The 11,435-nt window shown below is 38.1% G+C and overlaps 1 protein-coding gene and 1 long non-coding RNA gene across 3 annotated transcripts in view; one reads left to right on the forward strand and one right to left on the reverse strand.

Annotated features, from left to right (window-relative positions):
• Window positions 1-1,136: 1,136 nt before the first annotated feature.
• Window positions 1,137-11,435, reverse strand: part of LOC144972122 (uncharacterized) — a 13,564-nt gene continuing 3,265 nt past the window's right edge. For both annotated transcript variants that reach the window (XR_013645277.1, XR_013645276.1), the window contains exon 2: window positions 1,137-2,410. This is a non-coding gene — a long non-coding RNA (uncharacterized LOC144972122). The remainder of the gene's footprint in view (window positions 2,411-11,435) is intronic.
• The window catches only part of LOC144971580 (uncharacterized), a 1,352-nt gene continuing 797 nt past the window's right edge, over window positions 10,881-11,435 (forward strand). The window contains exon 1 of the mRNA XM_078912625.1: window positions 10,881-10,938. The gene's annotated coding sequence lies outside the window, so the exon portion shown is untranslated. The remainder of the gene's footprint in view (window positions 10,939-11,435) is intronic.

Below are 11,435 nucleotides of genomic sequence, written 5' to 3' on the forward strand. Positions count from 1 at the left end.
CCAAGAATCTGCCTATAGATCCTGCTAGTAAAACCAGTTATGACACGTTATGATTCAATAAGTAACCTATTCATTCATTGTTAGTCCTCCAAATTGCTGGTAACATACACACTTCCAATGGGAGCACAAACAATTCCCAATGGTTTCTTCGAGTCATCTTTAAGCTGAAACATTGAAGAAAATTAATCTCTTACAAAATTAAGATTATTAATTAGCGACGTAAATATAACGAATAGAACTTATTTGAACTACATCCTCATTCTTATTGGTTTTCATTAAAGAATAAAACCTTGAGCATTGAGATAGATCAACATAGCTCAAAGTGCTTTACAAGAGTACACTAGCCAACAGCAACAATAAACATGTAAGATGAGCCATTAATTGTGTTCAGTCCGGCAGTGTCCCGTCGTGGTTCAATTCTCTATTCCTTTTAATGAAAAGATCACGATCAGATTATTTCTTCTAAATCAAGTTAGAACCGAACCGCGATTGTAAAGGGACAACAAACGTGTTTGGTTTTCCTTTTCATCGGATTTCACTGTCAGCAAGTTGTGTATAAATTAAAACCAGGGCTGCCAGATGGTCAGACATCTTCATGGCTAATTTTGACTTCAAAAGTGGCCAAAATAGAGTCTCACCCGACCAAACACTACTGACACTCGAAACACCTTGAAAAACTCATCGGTTTTGAGAAACAAAAAATCGATAAGACTAGGAAAACATTGTTTCTTTGTTAAAGTTTTGTAATAAAAAGAAAAAATGATACCATTTCTGTATGGCCAATTTTGCCAAAATTTACCACGCCGCACGTGGCCGTCTGCCAGCCCTGAGTAAAACTGCTCAACTGGTTGATTAAAACTGGCCTTGAAAAGGGTTTATGACAACTTGACTCTGGGGTCAATGACGAACGAATATCTCGCTCAACGGCAAGGCCAAAAATGTCTGATGCTTAAAATAGTGTGATCTGTCAAAACATTTTAAACAAGGTCATGCATATTATTATAATATTATAATAGCAATCTCTCTCTCTCTCTCTCTCTCTCTCTCTCTCTCTCTCTCTCTCTCTCTCTCTCTCTCTCTCTCTCTCTCTCTCTCCCTCTCTCTCTCTCTCTATTATTGAATATTGTTCCCGTTAATATTATCATCAAGTTATCATCGTCGTCACGTTGTCGTAATCGTAATCATCCCATCATCATCATCATCATCATCATCATCATCATCATCATCATCATCATCATCACCATCATCGTCATTATTATCATAATCATAGGTAAATATATTCATACACTTTGTTTACAGGTAATTTCATCATCATCACCAACATCATCCTCATCATCATCATCAGCATCATTATCATCATCGTCGTCATCATCATTATCATCAAAGAAGAATATTATTATCATACACTGTGTTTACTAACAATGCAAGTTTTAATGATATAATATCAATTCATTTTTGAGGCGCTCGACGGAAATGGCGCACATGTCGCTGAAAGTACTTTTGAGATGTGACTTATAAATCGTGGTTTAGGCGACGTGCACTTACTTGCAGGTCTGATAACCCAAACTGTCATGAGCTTTTTGTTGTAATGGAATACATTCTTAAACTAATGAAAAAAAAAAACATTCTCCATTCCAACAATGTTACATCAAGTCCACAATGGAGTTCGGTTATCAGACCTGCTTATATGTACACGTAGGTATTTGGACAAACCGATGACAATTCGGATTTTCCAATAATATGATCATTTGCGTATTTATTAATTTCTGCATATTTTCAACAACAACAACAACAACAACAACAAGAACAAAAAAAAACAAAAACAACAACAACAAAACAAAAAAACCCAACAAAAACAAACAAACAAAAAAACAAAAACAAATACACAAACAAAACAACAACAAAACAACAAAAAAACACAAAAACAAAAAAACAAAAAAAAACAAAACAGTTTAAAGTAAAATTTGCATTTTAAATATTCTAATTTTATTTCTTTTCCGAGGCCGCTATTTTAATCATTGAAATGACGTTTGAAACTTTTTCTGAAAGCAACTTTCCTACAGATTTCTTTATTCAAATGGGCATACTTACTTTCTTAGTTACTTACTTACTTCGTTTCCCTTGAAGATTCCACAGGAGTTCCTGGCGTGTGATGCTGGATCAAGGTTTTCTCAGGGTGTGCCCAATCAGGCCTCACCCACTTTCTCCTTCGGAACTCCTGCTGCTGATCGCCTGGTGTCTTTCCAGTCAGCACGTTGGTGTCACAGCTTTTCATTTTTATTGTCTCTAGTCAGCGAACTGAAGCCATTAGGGTAAAAAAGGGTGATGTCGAAAAACTGGTTCCTATTGCATTGGAAGTGTAAAACCACTTTTCCAGAGGACCGGATGCATGCCTTGTGTAATTCATATTCTGGTGTCAGAGTAATGAAATAAAAAAAAATTAAAAATTCATTTTATTCATCCCTTAGAGGAAATTTTTTTTCTAGGGTCTATTCCAAGGGAAGACTGGAATAACCCATGCGTCAGCCGCAGTGCAGCGCCGCAAATTGAGCTAGGGTCATGTGACTTTCTCAAGGCTACACATCGCAGCGGCGGTTAATCGAACTTGGTACCTTACGATTACGAAGCAAAGACCGTACCGCTGAGCCACGCTACCCCCTAGCACGTCTAAATATATAGATAGTATACAGATGACGTCACTCAGGCCTTTGTTATTGTTTTTGCCATCCGCGTTTGTGAGTTGTTCTCACTAAACTGTATTAACCAGACTATAAAAGTTCATGGTTACACAGAGTTTGTGTGTTGGTCCGTTATACTTCCGGATGGCAATGTTGTGAACTCCTTGGCCAAGCGCATTCTATCTATAGATAGTAGCCGTCAATATAGACCATCCATATCCATTATTCACACTCCCAAGGATTTAGGAACCAAAATAGTGGAGGGTTTGATGTCACGACGTTTCTTCCCTATTTGTGACCCCTCGCTCCAAAACGGTATTATATATCGGGATTATTAAGATGCTAACAATTGAATGTATAGCCAGAAATATCCGACTTGGGTTGAGTTTGTGTGTTTTATTGAGGAGAATGAATATCATATTTCAGGGCACCAATACTATTAATTCATATCATTGACCAGTTTAGCATTAATTTCGGCTTTTTAGCATCTGGTTCATCCCGACATAATAACCGTTTTGAGACGATGGGTTACATTTTAACTTCTTTATTTCAAATGAAATAAACGACACATGTAGAGAAATATTAACTCTTACACACCCATACGATTTACTGACTTAACCCTCTCCTTACCACCTATTGGAAAATCGTCACATTTGTTACGATGCAACCGTCACTTTTTCATCCAGATTTCATTTCTTTTTGCTATAGCTATAAAAACTTGACATTCTGTAATAGAGTTCATATTGTCGAACAATATAATGTATAGAATGTGCTTGTTGCTTTTCTGTTTGAGTAAGAAATGTCTGTTTTTGTGTTGAGTGGGTGTGAAGTTTTGGGGAAAATTCTGAAAATGGCTGGTAAGGAGAGGGCTAAGGCCTTCCGATTCCCAATCATCCGATGGGGACGCCTCGGCTGCCTCTCTAATTAATCATCTGTGTCATTTCCTTCCACACTTCGCGGTCTTTTGCTGTGGATGCTAGTTCCATAATAAGGTCTTATAATTTCCTAACATTCGAGATTCAGACCTAGATCTACCACCGAGAGTGAGTGTCCAACCTTTAGTTACCTATTCAATTTTGCGGATTATGAAATCAAAACGACATGTCTCATTCGTATGTTAAATTAAATTGAGCTTTTATATAGCGCAATATCCACTAAACTTGCTCAAAGCGCTTTACAAGGGGTCCCTGATCAACAACAACACTTAACATTTAGGACGGGGCATGACCCCTGTGAGGCGATATTACAATTTTTTCGGACAAAGACAACGCTGTTAACGGCCAGGTGCTCATTTCACACCTGAGTACGGTGAGAGAATGTGAGTAAAGAGCCTTTTCCAAGGACTCAACTATGCGCCGAGCGAGTTTCGAACCCAGAACAGTCCGATCCGAAAGCGAGTGTCATACCACTAGACCACATAGCCGCACAATGACGTGTCTCATTCATATGTTATTTGTTTGTGTGGAATATTTGGCTAATTGAGGTGATATCGTAATAATAAAAACGATTTTTTTTAAATATTCAAGGACAATATCAAAAAATTCTCCATTCATCCATCTTTTATTTACATATACACAGGAGAGATAAATCAACTCATCCACGTGTGTGTGTGTGTGTGTGTGTGTGTGTGTGTGTGTGTGTGTGAGCGTGTAAATATGTGCGCGCGCGCGTGTATGTGTGTGTGTGTGTGTGTGTGTGTATTTTTGTTTTCTTTGAACTATTTTTATTTTTCTTTCTCTATTTTCTTCATTCTTATTTTATTTTTATTTTGCACAAAATATTCATAGATTAAAAATAGCATCCAGGTTTTATAACAATCCTATTATATTACGCAGGAAACCAAACAAACCACCATTGGGGGCTGTTTATGTGGGGCAATAACAAGCATGGCTGTGTGTGTGTGTGTGTGTCGTGCAGTTTGTGTGTGTATGTGTAGGTGTATGAGTATTCGTGTGTGTGTGAATGAGTGTGTGGCGATTATCGTCAAGTACCAATGTAAAAAAAAAAAAAAGTGAACCCGATATAAACGAGGACATAGAATTGTTTTTCTCATTAGAATTAGGCCTGGTATTTATTGACTACTGCTGAGGTTATGTCGAGGGTAGGGTGGGTGCAAAACTATCCTATCTTAAAAACGCAACTTTTCAGGAGACAAAAAAAAAAACTGTAAAATTCACATTAATCCTAGGTACTCGTGAAATTTACAAATCTTACATAAAAAGTGGCGCCTCCTCCCCTCCTCCTCCTCCTCCTCCTCCTCCTCCTCCTCCTCCTCCTCCTCCTCCTCCTCTTCTTCTTCTTCTTCTTCTTCTTCTTCTTCTTCTACTACTACTACTACTACTACTACTACTACTACTACTACTACTACTACTACTACTACTACTACTACTACTACTACTTCTACTACTACTACTACTTCTACTTCTTCTTCTTCTTCTCCCTCTGCTCCTCTTCCACCTTTTATTTCCCTCCCTGTTTTTTTTCCCTTCTCACCCTACTACTTTTTCCTCCTCCTCCTTTCTCTCCTTTTCCTCCTCCTTTTTTTCGGCTACTCCCCCTCCTTCATCTTCATCATCATCATCATCATCATCATCATCATCATCATCATCATCACCAACATCAGTCACATATCCGGTACTACTTGATGACGAAGTCTAAAAATTCATGCCTTATTGGTATTCAAAGTCAATGAAAATTTCTCATCTTGGTCACAATCAATATACACACACACACATACACATACACATCTACACACACACACACACACACACACACACACACACACACAAATGAAATTGAATTCAAATGTTTACTTTTAGGCAATTGTCAAAACAAATCATACATTAACTTTGAATTTCCAATGAATAAATCAAACACACTAGCACGCATGGAATTGTCGATCAACATGTTTTGAATTGCGTCGCATTATTTAATCATCGACTGTCCGAGGTTTAGGCCATTGTTTATCATGGATTAATGATTAATTATTGTCATTGTTTTAATGACATGCTAAGATGGAACAGACGAATACCTAGTCATAAATGGATAGAGGTATTATCGCATTAAAATAGGGGATGTTAGAGAAATTAATGTAATCATCAAAGATGTTCATCTTTAAGGTATCATAATATGTGACCCATCGTCTCAAAACGGTATTATGTCGGGATGAACCAGATGCTAAAAAGCCGAAATTAATGCTAAACTCGTCAATGATATGAATTAAAAGTATTGGTGCCCTGAAATATGATATTCATTCTCCTCAATAAAACATACAAACTCAACCCAAGTCGGATATTTCTAGCTATAAATTCAATTGTTAGCATCTTAATAATCCCGACATAATACCGTTTTGAAGCGAGGGGTCACATATTATAATATAATACATACATACACACACACATATATTATGTGTGTTGCGTGTGTGTGTCCGTATGTGTGTGGAATGTATACGGTTTCACAATACCGAATGACTTCCGAAATGTGTTAGAGTCCTTGGACATTCTCTCACCGTACCCAGGTGTAAATTGAGTACCTAGCCATTAACAGCGTTGTCTCTGTCCGAAAAAAAAAAATGTAATATCACCTAACAGGCGTCATTACCCGTCCTAAATGTTAAATGTTGCTGTTGACCAGGGACCCCTTGTAAAGCGCTTCGGGCACAGTAAGTGGATATTGCGCTATATAAAAGCTCAATTTACGACGAGACATCGCATCATTCCACCACCGACGCCACAGATGATCGTGATTAACGCGTAGGTAATAACCATTTACATGATTGGTTTATTTCTCCGTCTGGGTCAAAGGTGGTCACGAAGCGTCATCCATGCAGTTGTAAGTTTTTATCTTGTAATACCTTAAAGCATCAAACCGACCGACCCGCCGAAAGAACGATTTTACCGTCAGCACACCGGTCAGAAAGTCAAAGAAAGTCACTGAAAGTCCGGGCCTGGGGCATGGTGCGTGTTCGCTCCCCTGCCAAATGGTCATCTGTGGTCATCGCTGGTCAACTACCTGCCAAACTGACCTAGCGAGCGGGCTACCTACCACACAACGAGATCACAGGGTTTTCGTGCTTTAATGTGTGTCACTGCGTGGCATTTCCCCCTCTGAGCGGTATTTCAGTGTTAGGTCAACCTGACCCCATTAGTGGGGTCAACCCATGGGTGAATTTTTAATTCAGAAAAGTGAGTGGAGCAGGCACTTATGTTGGTAACAACAAGATATGAAGTGAATAGAAAAGTGCCAGAAGACAATAGAGAATAAAAATTTTTCGCGGCGGTGGTGGGGTTTGAACCTGCGACCTTATTGGTACGACAACTCCGCCTGGCAGGTGAGAGCGTGGCTCTACCGTGTGAGCTATCCACGAACACAAAAATATTCGTTTCAAACCCAAGTCATTACTAGATCCCTCTCTCACCCACTTCTTGAGACCGCCGATTCGTTCGTACACCACCATCGCGAATAATTTTGACCAGCAGTTAAGCTTAATAGCCAATATTCTCAACACAAACATATAACATAAAAACGATTGAGACATTGAGTATGCTCCGGTGTATGGGGTGAATTTTTAATAATGGGTGGAACAGGTAGCGGTCAGTAGGAATCTGTGATGCCGCTGATGGTAATTAATTGTTGCAATATTTCATGGTATTGCTCAGTTGCTAACACAAATATGAAAATTGTTCCCTCACCACAAGCAAAGCAAAGGTTTCTTTCATCATATGCCATGGTTTATAATAATTCAGAAAAGTGAGTGGAGCAGGCACTTATGTTGGTAACAACAAGATATGAAGTGAGTAGAAAAGTGCCAGAAGACAATAGAGAATAAAAGGCGGAGTTGTCGTACCAATAAGGTCGCAGGTTCAAACCCCACCACCGCCGCGAAAATTTTTATTCTCTATTGTCTTCTGGCACTTTTCTACTCACTTCATATCTTGTGGTTTATAACAATGTATCCTCTTAAGGCTGCTCATAAGAGAGGTGTCAATTTAGTGGTTTTTGAGCTATCAATGAAATTAATTTGTTGTAATTCGCATATCAATATTTTAATTCCCAGCGGCAGAAAATGATTGAAACAAGCATCAATATAAAGTAAAAATGATGATCTTGACACATGCCAAGTTTTGTTGTCCGGGCAGTAAAACCTTAAAAGATTTGAATTTTTTAGTGTAAATTTCTTATTTGGCATGACTTGGTGAGATCCTTATTTTCTATCCCATAGTATTCCATGCCATGAATTATGTCCAAATATCAGTTTAGGAATAAAAATAAACCATTAGACGAAAATAATATTAATATTATTTTTTAAGCATTTAACTGATTTAAATATTATGAGTTTTGGGCACATTTGAAAGCCAACTTTTTAATGGCTTGATAACTTTTTTTCTATACTTAAATCCCTTACGATTCAAGTCAAAATTATATTTTTTATGACTGTTAGGCATTATAGTTTGAAGATGTATACGGTACTGCTTTTGTGTGGTTGTCTCAGGAAATGCCGACTTTATAGTGTCATATAGGTGTCAATGTTTAGGGTATTCTTGCATGTTGTAATATAATGTAAGTTCAAGTTCTCCTTTTGTGCACAAGTGAAAGTGTTAACTTTTTATAGACTGAAGCGTCCAGATATATATGGCAGTGATTTCCCAAAAATTAAATGATCTTGCTGTGGTATGCCTGTGGCGTTGTACTGATTTGACTCTGGTTGTTATTCAATTGTTTTATCTCTAAATTTGACTGACTGGAGTTCAATGGTATATCAGATGACTTTATAAGACAATGACTAAATGTGTTTTCTTGGAGGAAAGGAGATGATTCTATATAACCTGTATGGATAGTGTGTTTGTTTTGAATGGAGTTGGTCAATAAGGAGAAAAAGGTTACTACTTGGAATAAACTATATGCCCTCATAATTTTGAATCCTCTTTTGTCTACATACTATGTCCGTCTGTTTGAGCAAATCATTTAATTTAACAGTACCAGTGCTTAGTGTTAGTTGTAATTGGTGATTGATACTGCAATATTTGTAGTATGTCCAGTAACCTTGTTGGGTGATTGATTTTTTTCTTGTAAAGAAGTCATACTTTATAGGCAGATTGATAGTAAATTGAGATATTGAAATCATACACAATATTAGTTTTTAGTCTTTACTGGTCAATAAAATATTATCTTTATGAGTTATTTTACCACATAAAGACATAAATCATATCAGTTTACTGTTATGATCAACACAACTGTTTGAGAGGAACGGAATTGGTAAAAAACAATATACAGAACTTACAAAACCATGAATAAATCAAGAAAATCAACTGCCAATATGATAATATTGCACAGGAACATAGATGCATATATGTACTTTTGATATTTATCAAAATTCTTGAGATACTGCCGCTGAGTTTTGAATAACAAATTTTTTATTTAAGTGCACCATAATTTACAAGCTCTTAAAATTAGATCAACAATTTGTGATATTCAAAGAAAACTATTAACCACAAGAATGTCAAATCTTCACTGATGTTTAGAAAGACAACTGATTTTTCAAATCAAAATAATAAAGTGAAAGAGTCTGTTATTGTTTTCCCGCTATACAGACATATTATAAGACCATAAATATCCATAATTGCCCCCATTGGACATGGCACTGCCTGGTACCAGTTGAACTCCAATGACCTCATGCAGGTAGCGAGCAGGGAGGGTTATTGGTCCCTTGGGAGTTCCAACTGAAATAGCGCTGATTCCACGCAGTGGTGTATGCCTGTTGACCTGCTGTCCGAACCGTTCTGGAGTCGATCGTAGCCATCGTTAACTTATAGCCTGACACTAGAACCGTGGCCTTCGTTTATGGCCTGATACTGACCAAAAAATGACGTCAAAATGCCAGTCTATTGCCACAAAAGAAAACAAATCGTGAGTTGTATTTAGTAGTTCAACCAATGAAATAACTCGTTTCCATGAGCTCTACTAACGACAACTGCAAAAACCAAATAATGACGTCAAACTGCCTGTCCTTTTAGATTTCAGTATCAGACTATAACATAACGATGGCTACGCTAGACCCCATAGGACTTATAGTTTGACGTCATTTTTAAAAGGTTTTTGCACCGTCTAGTGAGTTGTCGTTAGTAGAGCTCAAGGAAAAGTGATTCCATTGGTTGAACTATTGAATACAACTCACGAGTTGTTTCTTTTGTGGCCAAAGACTTGTCTTTTGACGTCATTTTTTGGTCAGTGTCAGGCTATAAGCAACAAATTAGGTCAACTTTTAAACATTTATCTTTCAACTCAATAGCACTATAATGGAGAAAGTCACCACATAATTGTATAAAATCTGCAGTGATGGGCAATCCGCCTTTAGAGCTGCCTAACGGCAAGTGCGTTACATCAGTGGGGTCTAACTTCCTGTCCAATATGTCCACGCTGTGGGCAAGAACCCGAAACGGCAGAGCATCTAGTCGAAAGGTGTGTGGTGACGATGCTACCAGGCGGGTTCGCGACGGTGCACGAATGCGGACCGGACTTTGCTGATTGGGTCGATCGTCATAACATGGTAGTGTGAACCATAAGAAGCAGCTGCTGCCTTTAGCAGATAAAGAAAGATGTTGAACTTGAACTTGACCTTGAATATCTTGCACTCAGTCCTTGCCTTGACTGGAAGCCAGAGAGGGGAAAATCTACACATTTTGGAGCTACTGTCGACTTTAGTTTCCCCAAGACATAATAATATGTCTTATCGTTCCCTTGGTAAGGTAACTTTTTAGCCAGTATCAGGCTATGAGTTAAATGACGAAGACTACGGAAGAACTGTATTCCTTGTCATTTTTATCAAAGGAGAAGAAGATAGCGAAGTCTTTTCCGACAGTTTTGAATAAGACCTATCTATCTACTAGTGCCGCAGAAACCGTACGCAGATTTTAAGCTGGAATGAAGGAATCTACTGAAAGATGCTCAAAGCGATCGAAACATTCACTTACACCGGCGTTTGTGTGTGTTGTCCCCGTGACCTCAAGAAGTCGGGGAGAGAAGGCTCTAATAAGACCAGAGAGATTGTATAGCTAACGCTTCGAGAGCTCTCTCTAGCCAAAAAGCCCGTATCTGGGTCAACAGCTGATCGTGGAAATAAGCGCGTACAACAATGAGCTAAGATGGCGCCGACGCCGACAACACATAACAAATGCCAGTGGTGTTCCGGTATCAATTGTTCCAATTCTCGACACAAGAGACCAGATTTAGGTTTCTTCCGTTTCCCAAAGGATCCTGAAAGGTGAGAAAATTAAACTTTAATCTATTAACCTTAACAAATAACTATATTTCTATATTAACACGTCTAGATTGTGTTACAAGAGAAAATGAACATTAGATTTCTGATCCAGTTCTAATCTACTGCACCGTGACTGTGACCCTTAAAGGTGGCTCTGTTGGGGGTGAGGCTAGCCATTATCTTCTTCTTCTTCGTCTTCTTCTTCTCCTTTTCCATAATAGCAGATGTGGTTGATTTAAAACACAGTAAAGGGTAGGGGGCGACGGTGTAGCTACACGGCATTGAATTTTAGCCATATATGTTGTGCCAGTGGATTTATGCTTAAAATAATTGAGCTTTTATATAGCGCAATATCCAATAAATATGCTCAAAGAGCTTTAGAGGGATGACTAGATAGGATGTACATTGACTAGACTTGTGATGCCTATGTCTAGATTCTAGTACAGTAGTAATCTCAATGAAGTGAGCTTAGTTTTTTAGAAGTTTATCTAAAGAGAAGC

This window comes from Berghia stephanieae, chromosome 4 (genome assembly GCF_034508935.2).
Source record: "Berghia stephanieae isolate SIO BIC M18660-M18661 chromosome 4, UCSD_Bste_1.3, whole genome shotgun sequence".
Taxonomy (NCBI): Eukaryota; Metazoa; Mollusca; class Gastropoda; order Nudibranchia; family Aeolidiidae; genus Berghia; species Berghia stephanieae.